Raw genomic sequence first — 22,078 nt, forward strand, 5'->3', positions numbered from 1 at the left:
AGCTATATATGTGTGTGTGTGTCTGTGCAGGAGGATGTGTTAACTGTTTTTCAGAGATATCACGAAGCCTCACGGGCAGGCTCAAGGACGAGGTGAACCGAGGTGAAACCGCATTGAGGAGGCAGATAAGAAACACTCCTACAAGAAGGCGGAGGCCGCAACTATGCCCTTGATCTGAATGAAGACACCTGCTACAAACGAGGACTTCTTTGTAACCATGTTTAGAAAAAGATACGTAGAGAATTTCAGCCCGTGTGTCCCCCACCCTTTAGGGGCTGCAATCCTTTTGTAACTAGGAACCACCTTAAGGAAATAAAAAGAGAGGAGACGGCGGGACGGGTTCAGAGCGGGTTGGAAAGTGTAACTGAGCACGTTTCCGTCCGTTCTCCCTTGCAAGGAAGAAAACTCTAACTCTGTGTCTTCTCTCTTTGTGTGTGTTTTAATAATGTTCAGGTTGCCTGAACCTGACAACAACTATTACTGTTACTGCTGTCACTAGTACTACTGCTACTACCTCAAAGTCTACTGCTACTACTACTACTACTACTACTGGCAGTACTGGTACTACTACTACTTCTAACCCTAATACAGCAACTACTACTACTATCACTGCTACAGAGTATCGTTGTAGTATTCATCATATTTCCTCCTCCTGGTTGTATGCAGCGTGTGTTATATAACGTGCTACAACATCCATAACCCCCGACAACAGCTTGTTTACATTGAGCGTGTTCCCCGTCCCGCTGTCCGCCTGCTGTACGGGACGCGCTGACAGAAAGCTGTCACCTGCAGCGCCGCTCCTCCCGCTCCGGGTCACAGTTATTACAACGATCCATCAAAGGCCTAATCCTGTTACAGGTGAGTCATAACCGATGGTGACTTCAGATTAGATTACAGTGGAGTTGATTAGGTATATCTGGACCCAACAGCCAGACAGTATTATTAGAAAGGCTCAGTCTCCAGCAAGGTAATCAGTTTTTATAATATCTTAGGAGAAAAATGCACTACTACGGCATCTCATGTCCCTGTAACACGTGTGCCGGGACAGTATCTGCTAACTGTGTGTCATCAGGTGAGTGAGCAGCATGTTCCTGCAGCAAGAAGATTTTCTATATACTCATTCTCCTTGGCGAATAAAGAGATTCTGCCGGCCAGATTCACAGAAGTGCTCAAAAGATAAATAGAAAGATGTTAAGAAATTACCTAAGAGGAAATTTTAGGAAGTTCTTAAGAAGGCTCATGCAGTTCCTCAATATTTTCTTAAGATTAGCCTCATCTCTTAGGAACTCCTCCAACAGGGCCGACCTAGCAACTGCGACGTGAACAAGCATAAAAGGTTAATTTTCCTTCCTTAAGTAGAGGAAAAAGCTCAGACATCAGTCACTGCCTTTTGGCTAAAGGCCTAGTTAGTGTAATTTACTTGTAATTTGCTAGGTTCCTTTCACGAGACATGCACCAAATAAACAGAAGAAGAAGAGAAACTCAAACTGCATAAACAGACAATCCAAGCTCCGCCCACACTGTTTGATTGACAGGGGATCTCTGGGAAGTGCAGTGCAGAAACACGAGTGAGTGCTTAGCAACAAAGATGCCACCAAAATAATCTCACACACACACACACACACACACAAAATGTTTTTCCTAGATGTGTGTTTTTCCATATTGGGTCACAAATGAGAATTAAAAGTCTATGTAAGCAACGTGTCATATCACAACTACGATATCTGTCAAAATAATCACAGCGTGACACGTTGTTGTTATGGTGCGGCTCCAACATGGCGTCTGCCACCACAGTACATGTTAGACAAGATGACAGTGCTGTTGGAGTTTGGAATAGCTCATAACAACAAGCAGAGCGACCGCATGATAACCGCTTTCACCCCGTAATCACCCCGTCTTCAGATGATGAGATTCACTTTGAGCTGAGTCATGAGACCCAAGCTGTCATCATGTGGCTGCCTCACCTGTGTGTGTGTGTGTGTGTGTGTGTGTGTGTGTGTGTGTGTGTGTGTGAGAGAGAGAGAGAGAGAGAGAGAGAGAGAGAAAGCGTGTGTGTTCATAGGTGTTAGGTAAGGGTGTATATTTTTGTGTTGGTGTGTGACCAACAGTACCGTGTGTGTGTGTGTGTGTGTGTGAGTGTGTGTGTGAGTGTGTGTGTGTGTGACACCTATAATGTGTGTGTGTGTGCGTGTGTATGCGTGTGTTTAAGTCAGTATGTGTGTGTGAGAGAGTACAGTCCTGTATGTGTATGTATGTGTTAATAAGTGCATGTATTTGTGTGTGTAAAAGTGTGTGAGTGTGTGTGTCTGTGTGAAAGTCTGTGTATGAGCGAGACAGTATAAGTGTGTGTGTGTGTGTGTGTGTGTGTGTCTGTATTTGTAAGCATATAAGTAAGTGTGTTTGTGAGAGAAAGCATGCGTGTTTTTGTAATTGTATGTATTTGTGTGTGTAATTATGTGTGTGTATGTATGTGTGTCTTTGTGTGTGTAAGACAGAGTGAGGTAAAGGAGAGAGAGAATTTGACTGTTGCTGTTCTGAAAAAAGAAAGAAAGAAAGAAGAGGGAGAAATAAAGCGAGGGAGGGAAAGTTTGTTTCTTCTATACAGCATGGGGAATTCGCTGAAAGCCAAGAAATGGGAAATCTAATTTCTCAGATGAAGGGAGAGAGAAGGATGGAGGGAGCGAGGGAGAGATGATGGATGACAGATTCATTACCCAGAAGGCATCACTTCTGCAGAGCTAAACCGGTTAAGGCACTCAGGGCCGGCAGGGTTAGGGGTTCGATTCCCACTGGGGTTTACCAGGCAGGTGCTCAGGGTCACCATCATTCTCGTCATCATCATCATCATCATCACCAATATCCTTCTCCTCTTCCGCCTCATCATAATTATTGTCATTACCATCATCACCAACATCCTCTTCTTCCTCCTTCTCCTCCTCTTCTTCTTCACTATCATCATCACCATCCACAGCAGCAACATCACTATCGCCATTCTCCTCTTCCTCCCACATCATCATCATCATCATCAATCTCACCATCATCATCCTCCTTCACCTTCCAAATCCTCCTCCGCATCATCATCACTAACATCCTCCTCCTCCTCTTCCTCATCCAATCATCATCATCGCCATCCTCAGCATCAACATCACTATCATCATTCTCCTCCTCCACATCATCATCATCATCATCACCAATATCCTTCTCCTCTTCCACCTCATCATAATTATTGTCATTACCATCATCACCAACATCCTCTTCTTCCTCCTTCTCCTCCTCTTCATCTTCATTATCATCATCACCATCCACAGCACCAACATCACTATCGCCATTCTCCTCTTCCTCCCACATCATCATCATCATCATCAATCTCACCATCATCATCCTCCTTCACCTTCCAAATCCTCCTCCGCATCATCATCACTAACATCCTCCTCCTCCTCTTCCTCATCCTATTATCATCATCACCATCCTCAGCATCAACATCACTATCATCATTCTCCTCCACATCATCATCATCATCATCATCATCAATCTCACCATCTTCCTCCCGCATATTTAAAATGTACTTGAAGCACAAATAGGAAAATACTGCACATCTTCACACGTTTACGCTCCAAATACTAAGCAAAACCTTTTAGTGTAATATTTATATTTTGAATCCACTATGCAGATATATTTTCCATCTGTTCTTTGTGTCTCTGCCTGTCTCTTAATATATTTATCTATCTATGCATCTTAATCTCTATTCTCTTTGGTGAATGATTTTATCCCACACTTCCCAACACTTAGTCACACTGGTTCAGAAATATATCAGCGTCTTACAGCACGGTGCATACTGGATACCAGACTATACGTATCACTCTACACATACAGTTTACATTCAATAGGTCAGCGCCTCTTTCATCTCACATCCTGTTTCTATATCAGGCTACTACAGGAAGCCTTGTCCAGTCAACCAGGTCCATTTTCATCCACAGCCACTCTGGTGACCTCCAGCCTGGATATGAGACACACAAAGCCGCAAAATGAAACAAAGAGAGCCTCCTTGTGACATGTAATAGGATCTTCACTGAAGCGATGCTACAAACGATAACAAGATCTCCTAAGAGCCCTTCCCATGAAGATGTTCCACGCTGTGTAACTTTCTTGTTATTGCATGTGCCAACAGCTCAGTAAAAATCCCAAAACATTACAAGATCCTCTTTTTGTTTCAACAGCCATTTGAGCCTCGTTTTGCGCCTCCTCTCTTACATCTTTTGACCCTGATTTGCTGCTAGTCTTTCTTGTTGCTGATTGAACAGGAATACAAAATATTGGCCCAAAGGAAATCTCCCCAATTTTCACAACTTATCGTCTTCTCTCTTCAAAACAGAGTCCAGATTACTACTACCAACAGGTGCTAAACTTGCACCCAACATGCGAAACACCGGACGAGGAAACAAACCCACACACTCTCCACACAGGCACTCACAATGCAAATACAGAAATTTAATACATAAAGTACCAAGGTGACAAAAAAGTGGGAGAAGACACATTTCGGTTTACACCATCAGCAGGTGGATTTGATTGATGCAAATGTCGGCGGATGCCACTGATGCAAAACAGGTTGATGATCATGTTGTGGGCTGTGGGGAAAGCTGTGTCAATATCCAGGAGGGAATCAAAGTGAAATGTAATGGTTGTAATGTAATAGCAGAACAGCGGGTCCATCGTTTACATACACAAACACACAAGCTCTCAACCTAACCTAGAAGTACTGCAGTACTACAAATTAGATCCACAGGAGTTTGAGAAGAACAGACGAAACTGACATGGCTGGTAAATCTTGGTCATGCAATTTACTGATTGATTGATTGATTGATTGATTTACTTATTTATTTGATCTATTCTCCTGTGAATGTATGTAAGGGACCTCTGTGGCCGGAGGGTGGGGGATGGGGAAGATAATGTGAATTTTTCATGATGTAAGAAATAGAAAAAAAACGATGTGGTCACAAGAAAATAGATTTACGGGAGTTTTGTTTATTTGTATTTATTTATTTAACCTTTATTTAACCAGGCAGGTCAATTAAGAACAAATTCTTATTTACAATGACGGCCTAGCAAGAGGACAAAAGGACCTCTCGAAGGGTAAGGGGGAAAAGGGGACAAGAGTTCATTTTCCCCTGCCTGTCTAACCTAGTTCCTTCCTCTCTTGTGTCCCATCACATCACCGTTCTCCTCCCAAAATTATCCTATATCATCATCAATTTGTAAAAAGTATAGTCCATGATCTGTGATCCGGGGCAGACTGATGCTCCGTTGCATTAAAGCCAAACACGCTGCACAAGCATTCCCTTTCAACCCTTAACCCATCACTTCCTCATCATTCCTCTCACTGTCATTCCAATTTGAATAACTACTGAACCAATGTTATTCTCCACACATAAGCAGACTGACTTAACATATAAAGGCTTTCATTTCAAGACACTATATACTGTATATGTATTGGGAAAATAATGCTACCTGAAATTAATCATGCATTCAGATGATTCTACCCTCAAAACAGAACTATTTTGTAAGCAACGGTTAAAGCAGTAACACGTAATGTGCTTCACTTTCACTTAGGCATCAGTTTTTTTTCAAATGGTGGATCTCATTGTGGAACGAAGCACCGTATAGTGGAATAATCTCCTATCCATATGAACCCTGCACCTCACATGTGACTCTATAGAAAGGCACGGAGCTCCTGCAGCTTCAGCATCGCCACCCGCTGCGTCCCGAGCAGCTCCCGCCACACAAACCCCCCCCCGACACACACTCCTGCCACACAAACCCCCCCCGACACACACTCCTGCCACACAACCCCCCCCCCCGACACACACTCCTGCCACACAAACCCCCCCGACACACACTCAGACCTGCGAGCCAAAGCGCCATGCGGAAAAGTCAATTCAGCACCATCTGTTGTTCTCCAAGCTGCTCGTCATGAATCACTGTATGATTTTCTGTTTTTTCCTTTCTTTTCTTCCTTTTTATATTGTTTTTTTTTCTTTTCGTTTTTTTGGTAATTAGGTGAGATACTATAAGCCCCTCTGGGTTTCTTGGGTTTAATGCACAATCTGTGTTTAGTTGCATGTTGTATTTATTTGTTACTATTTTCTTTGTGCAAAATAAATTATAATAAAATTGACTGCTTGACAGAAACAGAGCATGCAGCCAAATCAACAAATGACACTGTAGTTGTGTGTGTGTGTGTGTGTGCGTGTGTGTGTGTGTGACAGTGGCTGCTATACACACCAGATCACTCTTACACCACACGGCACACAGCACTACCCGCTGTAAGCTTCACTCTTTATGATTCACTCTATACCGCAGATTGAGATAATATAAAAGTACGATTCCAAAATAAAAGAACACAAGGCCAGATTCTGCAAGATGGTGACTTGGCTGACGAAAACAAATAAAAGCTCCAAGATTCAGCGAATGACACATCATCTCTAAACAGTGCTATAGTACAGAGCCGGTGGAAACAGTCAGTAAGATGAACTGCTGTGTGTATTAATGATCGCACAACATCAAGCATATAGCCCATATCAAACTGTAAAAAAATATAAGTCACATTTTCACAGCAGCTCATTAGAGCAGAGATCCAACAGAGCCACATGATGAAGAGGTGATATATCACCATGCAAAATAATGCTGCTTCATCTGACTTTTTGGTTTGAGAATGAAATGTGTTGTGATGCATCGTCCTCCACCTCTGAGCAGCTGGAAATGCAAAACCACAACAGAGCTCAGGCCAGGAAGTGAGTTCTGAAAGTCTGAAATCACAACTGACCAAGTACAAGAAGAGAAGAGACCAGACCAGACCAGACCAGACCAGACCAGAACAGAACAGAACAGAACAGACCAGACCAGACCAGATCATAACAGACCAGACCAGACCAGACCAGAACAGACCAGAACAGACCAGACCAGACCAGAACACAACAGACCAGAACAGACCAGACCAGACCAGAACACAACAGACCAGAACACAACAGAACACAACAGAACACAACAGACCAGACCAGAACAGACCAGACCAGACCAGACCAGACCAGAACAGACCAGAACAGAACAGACCAGACCAGAACAGAACAGACCAGACCAGACCAGAACAGAACAGACCAGAACAGACCAGACCAGACCAGAACAGACCAGACCAGAACAGACCAGACCAGACCAGACCAAACCAGAACAGAACAGACCAGACCAGACCAGACCAGACCAGACCAGAACAGAACAGAACAGAATAGACCAGAACAGAACAGAACAGACCAGACCAGAACAGAACAGACCAGAACAGACCAGAACAGAACAGACCAGAACAGACCAGACCAGACCAGAACAGACCAGACCAGAACAGACCAGACCAGACCAGAACAGAACAGAACAGAACAGAATAGACCAGAACAGAACAGAACAGACCAGACCAGAACAGAACAGAAAAGAACAGACCAGAACAAAACAGACCGGACCAGAACAGACCAGACCAGAACAGACCAGACCAGAACACAACAGAACACAACAGACCAGAACAGACCAGACCAGAACAGAACAGAAAAGAACAGACCAGAACAAAACAGACCGGACCAGAACAGACCAGACCACAACAGACCAGAACAGAACAGACCAGAACAGACCAGACCAGACCAGACCAGACCAGACCAGACCAGACCAGAACACAACAGACCAGAACACAACAGAACACAACAGAACACAACAGAACACAACAGACCAGACCAGAACAGAACACAACAGACCAGACCAGAACAGACCAGAACAGAACAAAACAGACCAGACCAGAACAGACCAGACCAGACCAGACCATAACAGACCAGACCAGAACAGAACAGAACAGACCAGACCAGACCAGAACAGACCAGACCAGACCAGAACAGAATAGACCAGAACAGAACAGAACAGAACAGACCAGAACAGACCAGAACAGAACAGAACAGAACAGACCAGACCAGACCAGACCAGAACAGACCAGACCAGAACAGAACAGAATAGACCAGAACAGAACAGAACAGAACAGACCAGACCAGAACAGACCAGACCAGAACAGAATAGACCAGAACAGAACAGAACAGACCAGACCAGACCAGAACAGACCAGACCAGAACAGAACAGAATAGACCAGACCAGACCAGACCAGACCAGAACAGACCAGACCAGAACAGAATAGACCAGACCAGACCAGAACAGACCAGACCAGACCAGAACAGAACAGAACAGAACAGAACAGACCAGACCAGAACAGAACACAACAGAACACAACAGACCAGAACAGACCAGAACAGAACAGACCAGACCAGACCAGAACAGAACAGAAAAGAACAGACCAGAACAAAACAGACCGGACCAGAACAGACCAGACCACAACAGACCAGAACAGAACAGACCAGAACAGAATAGACCAGACCAGACCAGACCAGACCAGACCAGACCAGACCACAACAGACCAGAACAGACTGCAGGTAGTTAATCCTGGCGGTTCATTTCACGCTCCGCTGGCTGTGTGTTTCAGGCCTGACGCCCTGCAGGGAAAATTAATGACTTCAATAAAAGTGCCACATTTTCCGGTGACGTTTCCCACAGAGAGCTTTATTGGCCAAATCTTAATTTGGCTCTGATCAGATCACCAGAGCTTGTTACGTCTGGAAAGAAATGAATGAGGCTTAATGTGTGTGTGTGTTGGTGTGTGTTCATGTGTGTGTTCATGTGTGTGTGTGTGTGTGTGTGTGCCCTGATGACTAACTACTTTCCTCTCTGCATTAGCCAATACACAGGATCTGATGTAAATATAGCTGTGTGACTTTGGGGGAGCGCTTAATATGTAGAAACCTGGCAGGTGGATGGTCTTTTTCTTCTTTTTTGGGGGGCATTTTAGTCCTTTAGGTGCTAAAGTTTTATTGATCTATGAAATAATACATTTGCATTGTATACTGGCAAATAAACGCTCAATTTGTACCACTAAAATTTGTTTGCACTTCTTTCCCACTGCTGGAAACCGGCAGCAGGCCTGACAGAAGAGGACGGTGCTGCTTTTCCCTCTCTGTCCCCGACCAGTTGAGTTCTTTTACTCTATCGGTTGTTTTATTTTTTGTTGACCCAGTTGTTTGTGTGGGGTCATTTTCTACTGTTCAGGCTGTGAGCTCGGTTGCTGATCAAAAATCACTCTACTCAGCCATTTAAAAGATGTATAAATGGTTACAAATGGTAATAAATGGTTATAGGTGTCTAACACAGGGTTTAAAAGTGAAAGTTTAGTAACATCTGCATCTTAGACTACGTCTTCTGGGGTAAATGACAAAAATAAAGTATTATCTTGTACATATAGGCTACTCTGGTGCATATTTTTGATATTTACAACTGTTTATGTATTGTTTAAATATGTAATAACATACATATGTAATATGTATTTACTGCTTGGTGTAAAACTGAGCTATACATAGCCAAATAAAGATCCTGGGTTATAGAGCTAAAGCAGAGATACAATGTTGAAATCACATCTAGTGCTCAGGGGGATTTTCTGACCCAGAATGCACTGGAGAGAATCCCATGAATCATCTACAGTGGCCCATGAGGGACAACAGTCGCATTCATGAATGCTTGGCAACTCAACAAATAAAACAGGTGCAATGGGATGAAACACAAGAAAAGGGTGCTCCTAATTACCAGAGGCATTTGTCACCCCCTCGTTTTTTATTTCACAAGCATTTTATACACTTTGGAGTGAACTTTTTGCACTTTGAAATAAACTAGACCTCGCTTCAGAAATGCTACGTTTCTGACGCTCGCTACGCTCTCTGCAGGATAAAAACATCATTTTGCTTGCGGTCTCATTTCTGCAGTTTAGCTACTGCGCCGTGCCGGTCTGACACAAGTCCCTGACACGGCAGGCCGGTTTGTACGCCGAGTCCCCGGCTGCTGACTGTTCCTCAGATAAATGATATTCCAGCGGAGGTTTGGCTCTGGAGGTGTCAGCAGTTTTAATGACAGGCTGGCTGATGGCAGCAGCAGAAAACCTCCACTCATTTCTGAGGCACAGCCTGCCACACTAATCCCACTGGGCTTCTATATGTGTGTGTGTGTGTGTGTGTGTGTGTGTGTGTGTGTGTGGGTGGGTGGGTGGGTGCAGGAGAAGGGGTATGTATGTGAGTGCGTCTGCATTTCTGCCTAGGCTAGGGTGTGTGTATGTGTGTGTGTTTGCTGGAATGGCCGCCCAACATAATACACACACACACACACACACACACAGAACTTAAACATGACAGGGGACTGAAAGGTTCGAGCCACACCCGTAGTGAGGAGGTGAAACCCGACTTGAGTGTTGATTTTTGGTATTTGGTATATTTTTGCTAACAACTGAATTCTTCAGCAATATTTTAAAACCAGAGGCTGAGCCAAACCCAAGAAATTAAAGTAATGATCAGCAACACAACAGTGATTCAACCTATATCCAGTTGATGAAAGCTTTTCCGTTGTCTGTTCAGCCGGTGTCTGGTCGCTCTTTCCTGCGTTTTATGTTTCTGGTTTGTTTGGAATAAACAGAAGAAGAAGAACTGGGTAGTTAGCATGAGCAGCGATAGCCACCATGGCTGAACTAAGAAAAGAGCGCTACCTAAAATTAAAAATAAATAAATAAAAGTCTCCCAAATGTCCCCTTTGAGTGAGAAATTCAGCCCATATACCGGTATTTATATCGGTATAAATGTCAAAGTTGTATGTAAAGCAGTAGAAACACAACGCAGTACAGTCATGTCAGTATATGAATCGATCACTTCAACAACAAAAATGTATAAAAATCAAGAGAGAAGAAGAGACAGAGGGCGAGAGAAAAAGGAAGAGAGAGAGCTGTGCTGCTGTAAAATGCTGAAGAGATTGATTTATTGATTTATTTAAGTTTTCAGGTAATAGATTTATAACCAGAGAGAGGGAGTGTGTGTGTGTGTAATCCTACTAACTGTCTGTATCTGTGTGTGTGTGTGTGTGTGTGTGTGTGTGTGTGTGTGTGTGTGTGTGTGTGTAGGTGCATGTGTTTGCCGGGCAGTGCATTGGCCCGCTGCCAGGATGTAGCTGCTTCCTGTGTCACTTCCTGTTCTGTCTCCTCTCGTCTGATTGGTCGCTTCTATTCTGGTCGGTTGTGTCGAGTGACAGGCGGGACGGACCGGGCTGAGATGTCACCTCGCCTCTTTAACCATCGTTTCCTTCCTGCAGGCTTAAAAAAAAAACTTCCTCTTTGATCTCTCAGATGATTTCTCACATATCGCCACCATGAGCGGAATTTGAATGTTGCCGTGACAACAATTTAGAGAATCCCTTGGATTATAGTTATATTGGTAAAAACTAAGTTAAATAAGCATATTATGAACCATCATTGACTAATTTCTTCTGCTAATTCACTCTTATAGCCTTTATCAACACAATAATTAACAAATTGCAAAGATGAAATCTAGAAAAAATGAATTGTATGGTATGTTTGTATGGTTGGTGCAATATGGCAGATTTGGAAAAAATGATGATGTTGCTGTGCTACTGAGGCTCTTTCTTACATGACTTAATGTGAATTGGTAAATCAATACACCACATTTCATCTAAACATCTAAACACATGTCGTTGTTGTTCCGCATTTTCTGTAGTTGCGGTATTTTAACTGTAATTTCAGTTTGCTGGTAAGTTATTTTTGTCCTTGTAGACCTGTAACATGGTTTGGTAGACAGAGATCTCAGCTGTGGTTTACATCCGGATGCATGACAGGCAAGCTCCGCCCCTGACCCCCCCCACCCCCCCCCCCCCACCCCCCCCCCCCACACACACACACACACACACACACACACACACCACAGTCTAAAATAATTTTCTACATCCTCACCCAGTTGTGGACTACATGAGGCTGAGTGTGGCTGTAATGTCAGTGGAGTGTAAATATATTGCAGGTCTTTTTATAGGTCTGATCACCGCCTGCTGAGCCTGCTGCAGGTGCTGTGGGTCTGATTCAACCAAACATCTGTGGTGGGACGGGCCAACCGATGAGAATTTGGTCGGAATTGATCAGTATGGCGGAAAAAGAGGTCAAAAATAGCTAGAGTTATGCTTTAAAAAAAAGTCATTTTAGATATTCAAAGTATCACAAATGCCGCCTCAGTCAAGCCACTGAAATATGATTCAGGATGTTCATGTATTTTCAGTTTGTGAACAGAAATGTCAATTTACTGGCTGAACTGAAATCTAAATCACAATTATACAGTAACATGTTGACATACAGGACATGGTGCATGAAACAAGATGTCAATCAAAAGTGGTTTGCGGCTTGTTTATGCGTCCAAGTCGGTCATGACAGGATCTGGGACGCTAAAAGAAAAAATCAGGCAGGGGAACACACCGCATGAGCCAAAGAAGGGGAAAACTGCAAACTCTTTTCCCCAGAATAGAAAAGGCCCTTGTAAACAAAAATGCCTCTCAATGTGATTTAGTATATTTTGAATTTCATTAATAAACCATCTCTCGGCTGCAGTGAGGCGATACCTGGAACTCAGTCGGACCGAGCAGAGAGAATAAATCATGATCTGCCCGCTGCTGCCGGGGGAAAAAACAAGTGACGGCATTATTGAATTGAAACGTATTAACACATGAATGGTGTTGTGTTTAGAGAGTGGTTACCGGGGTTACGGGGGGACGCGCCACCATGTTGGAGGAATACAAAGTAAAGGAAAGCGTGTATCGTTATCGCCCGGTGTCGCCTCTTCCTCCCTCATCTTTTTAAACACCGCACCACGGCACAGAAAATAGGCCTTTTCTTTGTTTCGTCAGGGAGGGAGAAGCGATAACATTACAAATTTTCCTTTTGTCGTTTCTCCTCTGAAATGGGGGCAAGTCCCTCGTAACCACCGGTTCCACACTGCTATTTAAAGTTTACATGGCCATTTATGTGCAGAGTGAGTTTAACGACCCCTGGGTCACTTTAAATCCATGGTAATAATTCCCAAAATACACAGAAAGTAAGCATTCTTTTCTTCATTCCTGAAAAAAATTCTGTGATTTTTGTCCAACAGCAGCTCACAGCAGGATAAAATACAGCATCTTCCAGTAGCTCTGGATGCAAATTCCCAACAGACCGGATACTATTTTTACTATTCCAAACAACTTTCACAGCAGTTACAGCATTCTTGTGCGTCAGATTCCAGCAATATTTACTTACAGTAAAATACTCTCTTGATTTCTTCAAAGAGATAAAGAGAGAGAGAGAAAGGAAGAGGGTTAGAGAGAGAGAGAGAAAGTGAAAGATTGGGCTGAAAAGTTACTCAAGGTCCACGATTCCAAAAAGTCCACAATTTGAATTTTCCTCCTTGACTTTTCATCTTCATCTTTTATGGTTATTTCTCTTTGTGTGTGTGTGTGTGTGTGTGTGTGTGTGCATGTTGAAACCTGTCATCACAGCACCTGCTTTCTTTTCTTGTTTTGATTAACAGAGCAGCGCTGAGCGGTGAGCATGCAGGATATTAACGCAGCACCGGGAATTAAAAGTTCATATAAACTTCAACCCCAATCAGGTTTCCAGTAGTTGTTTAGCAGCAGCACCCAAGTCACGACTGTGTTTTCCCTCAAGCAATGCCAACCTGAAGTGCTGCTTGGTACATGAACATGTTAATGTACAAGACAAGAATTTTAAAAGTCTTGTTTTTTTATCTCCTTACTTGACAAATCATCAAAATATGTGATAGAAATATCCTTTACATTATGTACAGCCCCATGCAGACCCTGTTCATGGAAATATCAGCACATTTTCCACACCCTATAGGCGATATATGGTTTAATCTTTCATACTATCTAATTGTTATATATTGTATATATATTGATATTCTGTAAGTTTTATAATTCTCCACCTTTTCATAAAGCACAAATCTCATTGTCTTTCTGTCTCTGTAAGATCTGTTGCTACTGACACTACTGCTGCTACTTTGCTTACTTTGCATACATTTAATATGTCTTAATACTACTGAATATGTCTGATTGTTGGTTGTTATTGTGTATGTGTACATAACCCCCTCTCCCCCCCTTTGCTCTATTCTTATTTATATCCTAGTTTTCTTTAATGTATCTTATTTCTTCTTGCTGCTGCAGCGCCTCAGTTTCTCCACTGGGATCATTAAAGTTTCATCTAATCATCTTGAATACTCCATTACCCAAATAATCGATAGATGCAGCGCTGGTGAGAGACTGTGGAGAGAGAGGAAGGGAGATGGGAGAGAGACGAGGGAGAGAGAGGAAGATGACACAGAGGGAGAGAGACAGAGAGAGACAGAGAGAGAGAGAGAGTTCCTCTCCTCTTTTCTTTCAGCCAACACTTTTAGTTAAACAGCAGTCAGTGTCAGGTTTCATCCAGATTCACTTTGCACGTCTCAACCTCTTCCTCAGAGGGAGAGAGAGAGAGAGAGAGAGAGAGAGAGAGAGAGAGAGAGAGGGAGGGAGGGAGGGAGGAGGAGCAATGAGCTTAAATCAGGACTAGTTTCAAATCCTTTAAGTCACTTTCAGTAACTTTTTTAAGCCTGAAGTATTTTTCAGCAGCACTGGATGCAAATTACAACCAGCCAGCGCCCAGAAAACCTTCCAATACACTTCAAAATCCTACTGTATACAACTGGGGGAAAAAAGGTACATTATGTCCATTGCCTTAATATTTCAAAAATACAGTTTAGTTAGTTTATCATCTAAACTGTCATGTAGGTCTTTATTTAGCAAACAATTTCAATAATAACATTTTAAGAGCTAGAGAGAGAGAGAGAGAGAGAGAGCAATGGAAAATAAAGAGAGATGGAGAAAGAAATGGCGAGAAAGATAGATGAGAACGAGAGGTGTAGAGAGAGATAAAAAGAGAGGCGTAAAGAGAGGTAATGGGAGAGAGAGAAAGGGAGAGATGTAGAGAGAGAGAGAGAGAGAGAGAGAGATGGTTATTGACCATCTGAAATTGCTCTAATGCTGGCCACAGGTGCTGCTGTCTCCAGACTGGAGACATCTCCCAGATGAAGTGTGTGTGTGTGTGTGTGTGTGTGTGTGTGTGTGTGTCTGTGTGTGTGTGTGTGTCTCTCTAACAGGGCTGACGGTGTTTACAGACAGACAACGATGACCTCATCACACCCTGGGTGCATTTAGACGTGGCGTCAGACTGTCAGCGCTCACACATACACACACACACACACACATACATACACACACATACACACACACACACACACACACATACATACACACACTCGCACTCACACACACACCCTTTATCTCCACTTCTTTTGTCCTCTCACTCTCTCTTCCTATCTTTCCTTCTCTCTTTCAATCTTTCTGTGGCACTCTGGCATTTTTTCTTTCTCTTTCTTCATCCCCACCCCCCCCCACCCCCACCCCCACCCCCACCCCCACCCCCTCTCAGTCTGGAGGCCATCAGGCAGCGGTATCATTTCATCGACTCACTCCATCGCATTAGAGGACAGAGACACACAGTAAAATGTTCTAGGAAGGCCTTCAAAGCTTCTTAATACCAGGGTTCCTTTTTCCAGTCGGAGGAAAACGTGGATAAATAAACCCGTTGATCCACTTCACCGCTGAGCGACAACAAGATCAGTAGCAGTTTCACACCTCACAACTCATCCTCACACTTTAGCTCTCAGTGAGCGGAGCGCGTTTACATGCACGGTAATAAACCGATCGTAGTCCGACTGAGGCGATTCCTTCAGTGTTCATGTAAACAGCAGAGTGCGATTTCCTTAATCGGATAAATGCCACTTTCGCATTATGAGAAACCCATTTGACACAGCTAGGTTTTTTCCCAATCTTTCCAATTATTCGGCGCATGTAAACCTTTAGAATGTAGATATTCCTTGGCAGTAACATAAGATAGATATAAGGGAGTAAAAGCATGAATTCCACCAAAAACTTTTGGACTGATGAGGAAATGTTTTGTTAAACTGTTTTGTAACCATGGGGCGTCCTGGTGGCTCAGTGGCCTGAGGTACAGAACCTGATTATTCCGAGCTACCGGGTTATTAGTGTGCGTGTAAACACGCTCAGTGTGTGTTATGTGGATGGTACAAGCTAGCTTTGATCACCTCAAAACTCCCCTTAAAGCCCCCAAACAGCAGACAGTGAGAGGTGAAACTGCTACCAGGCTTCTTGTTAAAGCCACAGGAAACTGAAATCTGTGACTAACCTACAGTTGCGTTGTCTTCTTGCCTTTTAGGATGTAATACAGATTGCGAAAGTTTAAGAGTTTCTAGATAAAACTGCAAATCCACAAATCTCTCTGAAAACAGTGTTTATATCCAGTAAATGGCATTTCTGGTCTTTTGAACCCTGGTGAAAGGGTACAAAGTGTGACATCATCTGTGACATGTTCAAGTCCAGTTTCCCAGGGCTTTAAGATAAGATGCACCAGGAGTATTTCCTCACTGCTGATACTACTAAACATGAATCATATAGAGAGTTTATAGAGAGACTCAATCTGATCCATTCCTTTTACTGAACAATTCAGTGGAAGAAATGACAGATATAATTCATTTTTCTCCATTAGTGAGCTGCAGAAATCAAATTGTTTTGCTTTGATTTCTGACATGTGGAGATTCTCTGACACGGACACACAGTCTGGCATCGGCCTGAAACCCGATGCTGCTAACAGTCCTGAATCTCTAATGATGCTTTCTTCATGCTAATGCTTATTAATGCTGTCTAATGCTTTCTAAAGCTTTGACTGAGATGAATGAGAAACAGCTCATTATTACTTATCATGATGAGTGAGTTAATGAAGTGATGGTGCAGCAGGAACGGTCACACCACTGATGTCAGGATGACATTACAATAGAATAGAATAGAATAGAATAGAATAGAACAGAGCATTGTAACAACATAGAATAGAATAGAACAGAGCATTGTAATAGAATAGAATAGAACAGAGCATTGTAACAGAATAGAATAGAATAGAACAGAACAGAACAGAGCATTGTAACAGAATAGAATAGAATAGAACAGAGCATTGTAACAGAATAGAATAGAACAGAGCATTGTAACAGAATAGAATAGAATAGAATAGAACAGAGCATTGTAACAGAATAGAATAGAATAGAACAGAGCATTGTAACAGAATAGAATAGAACAGAGCATTGTAACAGAATAGAATAGAATAGAATAGAACAGAACAGAACAGAGCATTGTAACAACATAGAATAGAATAGAATAGAACAGAGCATTGTAACAGAATAGAATAGAATAGAACAGAGCATTGTAACAGAATAGAATAGAATAGAATAGAACAGAGCATTGTAACAGAATAGAATAGAACAGAGCATTGTAACAGAATAGAATAGAACAGAACAGAACAGAGCATTGTAACAACATAGAATAGAATAGAACAGAGCATTGTAATAGAATAGAATGACTACAAAATAACACATAATGTTAGAATAGAATAGAATACAACAGAACCGAATACAACAGAATAGAACAGAGAAAAAAAAGTAGAGTTCTGACTATGGAGTAATAAAGAGTAAAGGAAAACAGTCCATAGTTCACTGGTGTTTCCACTACAGGATGAAGAAACTGCCCATTGATATTCGGGTAAACAAATACTTGTCTTATCGCCATGACAACAAACGAGCAGGCAGTTGGCAGTGGGCGTCGTTACTGATGCAAACGAGCTCTTGACGGGGAAAACAGACGCAGAACCGCCCACGACAAAACACACCAACACAAAACAACCTGGAATCTTTACACTTGACACTGGACTGAGCGTGTTGTGTGTGTGTGTGTGTGTGTGTGTGTGGGGAGGAGTGTGTGTGAACCAAGCCACTGTTACCCTTGATCGCTTATGACTCATCCCACAAATTAGAGAGCAGAATTACGACACCTCTCAACATCTCCGGAACAATAATCCAATTAGACGAGCTGAGAACCGGCAGGCTGGTGTTTCTCACTCCTGATTGGATGAAAACCGATCTACTTGTCCATCCATTAAGGCCTTCGGTTCATCACCTGTGTGTGTGTGGGTGTGTGTATGTGACTGACAGATTTAAAGGAATACACCAAGTTTTTGGGAGACTGGCCCATTGGTCAACCACCAGGAACAGGATTCTGTGTCAACAACACAAACTGGACTCACCATTTTCAGCTAAAGGCCACTACAACAACTTGGTTAAGGTTAGGGAAAGGCTCATGGTTAAATTATACGAAAAACTTCAGCTACAAATTCAAACTTCACTCAAGGTATAAATCTCCTTAGTACTGACATTATTCACCCAGCGGCCATTTTGAATACTCAGGGTGGAAGTCCAGCCCACTCCTGTCCTACTGCTAGATAGCCTACATCATACAAATATTTATCATTTCACAGATTCCCCTCTGAAAAACATCTTTGAAACGAATGGAGCTCAAGAATCCATAGGGATATGTTTACATTTTTATATATTTAGTCCATTATCACTAGCTACCAGAGTCTACTGTAGCTAGCTAGTAGCTTACTAACTAGCCAGTAAGCTAACTAACTTCCCCGCTAAATTCAAAAAGTTGTAACCCTAGACTAACCCTAACCCTTGTTCTCGAGATTGCTAGCTAATTTGGTAACTGTTAGGTTTATCTGTATTTTGTCCTCACTTATGAGTTTAAATAATTCTAAATTATAATAATTATAATAATAATTCAAAATGGCCGCTGTGTGAATAAGGTTAATTACTTGGGAATCGAACACGGGTCGTCGGATTTGAAGGCAAACGCATACGTCCATCCAGCACCCCGACCACAGCACCCGTACTTTCCACTGCACTACTTCAATGTGACACTACTTCCTGTTTACAGTCGCTTCTGCTTCACGTAACCATTTCATGCTGGGAACACAGAATTCTCTCACTTTTGAAAACCTCCAAAATGCCAACAAGAAAAACTGTTTTGAATTCATCCAATGGGGGTTTTGAAAGGGTTTTTATTTACCCAAGGATGGTGCAATTTTCTCAACCCATAGAAGAAGAGCGTGTAATCCTTCAATTGACGTGAAAACATGAAAATCAGGAGGTTTTCATGTTATGTTATGGCAGATATGATAATGCAGTGCAGTGAGTGCTGCTGCTCCAGTCATGCCAGGCCCTTAATCACAGTGATTACTTAACCAGGGAGGCTCTTAAGTGCTGCTTATCAGCCCTCCTCTGGAGAGCAATTACACCATCAAGGCTCCAGATAAGACCTGACACTGAGGAGCCTCTGCCTCCACAACGCTCCACAAGCCCTCCCTCACCTCTGTTCTCCCCTCCATCCATCACTCCTTTTCTCCTCTCTGCCCTTCCTCTTCCCGCCTCTCTTCTCGATCCTCTCCTCTCCAATCCTGGCTTCTTCTCCTCCCATCTTCTTTCATTTGCTCTCCTCTCCTCCCCATCTCTCCTCTCCTCTCATCTCCTTTAATCTCCTCCCCTCCTCTCCTTTCCTTTCTTCGCACCCCTTTCCTCTCCTCCCCTCCCCCGTCTCCTCGTCTCTTCTTCCCTCCTCTTCTTTCCTCTCTACTTTCCTTTCTTCTCCTCTCGTTTCCTCCCATCCCTCCTCTCCTTTACTCCTCTCTCTTCATCTCCTCCCATTTCCTTTCGTCTCTCCTCCTCTCTGCTTATCTCATCTCCTGTCATCTCCTTTCTTTTCTCCTCTTTTCTTCTCCCCTCTCCTCCTTTCCTCTCATCTTGTCTCCTCTCCTCCTCCTTCCTCTCTCCTTTCCTTTCCTCTCATCTCCTTTCCTTTCCTCCCCTCCACCTCCCATCTCTTATCTCCCTTCCTATTCTTCCTTCTCTACTTTCCTTTCCTCTCCTCTCTCCTCTTCCTTCCTCCCTGCTTTCCTTTCCTCTCTCCTCTCCTCTTCCTACCTCCCTTCTATCTTTTCCTCTCTCCTCCAGCTATCTGACCCTGATGACAGCAGACCCATATACAGAAACAGAGGAAAATAAAAGTGAACCCTGCATGACTGCAACGCCTGACTTGGAAGAGAGCACCAGTGTGTGTGTGTGTGTGTGTGTGTGTGTGTGTGTGTGTGTGGACATGATGTGATATGATAGGATGAAAACAGTCAATGAGGCGTTACAGGTCTCTCCTCAGAGGCAGAGTAAAGTCCTGGGCAGCAGGATGGCAAACCAGTACAGTACATCCAGTCCACAGTCCCAGACCAGCAACCAGACCAGTACAGTGCATCCAATACACAGTCCCAGACCAGCTACCAGACCAGTACAGTGCATCCAGTCCACAATCCCAGACCAGTACAGTGCATCCAGTCCACTGTCCCAGACCAGCAACCCAGTACAGTACATCCAGCACACAGTCCCAGACCAGACACACAGTCCCAGACCAGCAACCAGACCAGAAGCAAACATGTTTTCTATCCCTCCTGTTTCTCCAGCATAAGTCAGACTCAAACACAAAGCTACAGGACTTATGTTTAAAAAGCTGAGGAGGAGTAAGAAGAAAGAGAGACAGAGAGAGAGACAGAGAGAGAGAGACAGAGAAAGAGAGAGAGAGAGAGAGACAGAGAGAGAGAGAGAGAGAGAGAGAGGTGGACTTTACTTCCTTATCTTAAAAAGTAACCAGTTACATTACACAGTTACTCTCTGTTAACAGTAACTTGTTGTACTGTTGCGTTCTCCCTTGCGTTCACAGTAAGAAATTGACAGTTGACCATTTCAGATCTTAAAATGATAAGTGTCTCCTGTGTGTCTGGATTGGACCAAACTTAAATCAATTCAACTCAAGTATTGTTGCTGTCGGGTGAAAACCTCACATCCCCCAGCTTTTCAGGAACTAAAGAAAACCGCCTTGTTTTCATCTTGATGACAAAGCATTTTTGAGTTTATTTTCTACACCCATTATCAGATGCTGAGCTAATGCATGTTGCTCTGAGATTATTATTTATTATTACACACAGTATGCTGTGTTGAAAAGTAGACCAGATGTGTGTGTGTCCCCTAAACTAACTAGACTCACAGGAGTGTCGAAAATAACACATTGTATTTAAGGCTGTACCAGTCTTTTACTTTCCAGGACATCAGTGAACAAGCAGAGAGAGGAGAGTGAGTCGTCTGGGTTGTGTGTGTGTGTGTGTGTGTGTGTGTGTGTATGTTTGTGTGTGTGAGGGGAGGGGAGGGGGTTGGATTGGGGGGGGGGGGGGGTAAAAGGAGCTGGCGGGTAAATAAAGCTGGGGCTCTTAGCTAACCACACTCATCCTTCTGCTGCCTTCAAGGTCGGAGCTAAAACTGCACAGATTATCTTTCCTACGAGGTCGGAAATAGTTCAATACAATGGATGGGGGGGGGGGGGGGGGGGGGCGGAGAGGGGGGCAGAGGGGGGGGGCACTCTTAGTAATACTACAGCCATTTATTAGAATGGATATGGTGGGGGGGAGAAGAAAGGGAATGAGGAGAGAGAGAGAGGATGGGTTTACCTATAGTAATGTAACTAGCTATGCAATGGATACAGAGAAAACAAGGGACGGAGCAGCCAGAGAGAGAGAGAGAGAGAGTATTGCATATAAATAACGCTTTTGTTTATTTTCTTTACTCATTTGATCATAATTCTGTGTTCACTTTACTTTTACTGTTATTACCAGATTTTATTGTTATTGCCATTCTCTTTCTTTATCCTTTATCTATTAGGCTATACTTCCTTCTATATGTTTTGGCAACACAAATGTATTTGCATGTCGTGCCAAGCGAGTTAAAAGTGAAAATTGAAATTGAAAGAGAGAGAGAGGTGGGGGGGAGAAAGAAGAGCAGGAGAGGACAGAAATGAAAGGGAAAGGGGAGGGTGATTTGACTCAGTAATACTACAACCATCTATACACTGGATAGAGAGAGAGAGAGAGAGAGAGAAAAGAGAGAAGAGAGAAGAAAGAGTACGGAAATAGAAGGGAGAAGAGAGATTCTACTCATTTTAATATTACAACCGTCGGAGTTGAAAGCAGGAATTCTGTAGGAGGAACAGTGGATTTATTGTGCCGACTGTTTACAAAAAGACCATTAAAGTCTAATGAGACTGTGTCATTTGC

This window comes from Centroberyx gerrardi, chromosome 6, assembly GCF_048128805.1.
Source record: "Centroberyx gerrardi isolate f3 chromosome 6, fCenGer3.hap1.cur.20231027, whole genome shotgun sequence".
Lineage (NCBI taxonomy): Eukaryota > Metazoa > Chordata > Actinopteri > Beryciformes > Berycidae > Centroberyx > Centroberyx gerrardi.